Genomic DNA, 1136 nt, shown 5'->3' on the forward strand with positions numbered 1-1136 from the left:
GAGGAGGAGGAGGAGGAAGAGAAGGAGGAGGAAAAAGAAGAAGAGGAGAAGGAGGAAGAGGAGGAGGAGAGATCAAAATGTCTGGATTCTATAGGGCAGCACAACCCATTGGCTGGAAAGTTCAGGGTTGGAGGCAGTGTGTGCCAGGTAGGGACTGAGGGATGCTGGCAGAACCTGGAGGCCAGGTTTGCTTTGGTGTGCAAAATATGCACCTAGGTCCCTTGTCCAAAACCAAATATTTAGGAATCCAGGCTGCCCATGGGGAGGTACCATCCAGCTGTTTTGCTTCTTTTTATTAAAGATTTACTTATCTACTTTATGTATATGAGTACATACTGTAGCTGTACAGATAGTTGTGAGCCTTCATCTGGTTGTTGGGATTTGAATTTTAGGACCTCTACTTGCTCTGGTAAACCCCACTCCCTGTACAGTGTAGCTGTCTTCAGACACAACAGAAGAGGGCGTCAGATCTCATTATGGGTGGTTGTGAGCCACCATGTGGTTGCTGGGATTTGAACTCAGGACCTTTGGAAGAGCAGTTGATGCTCTTATCCGCTGAGCCATCTTGCCAGCCCAACATCCAGCGTTTAAAAAGATCCATGTAATAACCATGCTTCTCTACATTTTCAAAACTATGCTTTTCTAGTTGAAGAAATTTGTTCAAAATTTAGTTTCTCTTGTTTGCAGTTTGAAAGCCATTGTTTAAGTGTAGACACTCCACTCCAGTTCCTCCTGAAATACAATTAGTATTCTGTGAAAAGCTCTAGGTGAAGGGTGTGGGGGGAAACCAGGTGTTTCCTGTTCACTTCTTGCAGAGCACACCAGGCCTATTGGTGGTAAGAAAAAACCCCACAAAATTCCATGCTCCTCACATGACTAGAACATGCTAGGTCCAACCTCTCCTGATTTGAATTACAGAACAGAGCATGGACTTGCACTGAAGAGATTGAGGGAAGTCAGTGTCCAGCTAGCCTAGACAACTGGAACACCCCAAAAGAGGCCAGCCCCGCAGCTAGTGCCATCAACATTGTTGCAGAGAATTCACTGCAGCTACAGTTATTAACTGCACAGGCCTGGTTAGTAACTGTGTGCTGATGGCTGCTGCTCTATATAGGGTTTCTTCCTCATCATGATCT

The sequence above is a fragment of the Mastomys coucha genome, unplaced genomic scaffold, assembly GCF_008632895.1.
Source record: "Mastomys coucha isolate ucsf_1 unplaced genomic scaffold, UCSF_Mcou_1 pScaffold5, whole genome shotgun sequence".
In the NCBI taxonomy this organism is placed as follows: Eukaryota; Metazoa; Chordata; class Mammalia; order Rodentia; family Muridae; genus Mastomys; species Mastomys coucha.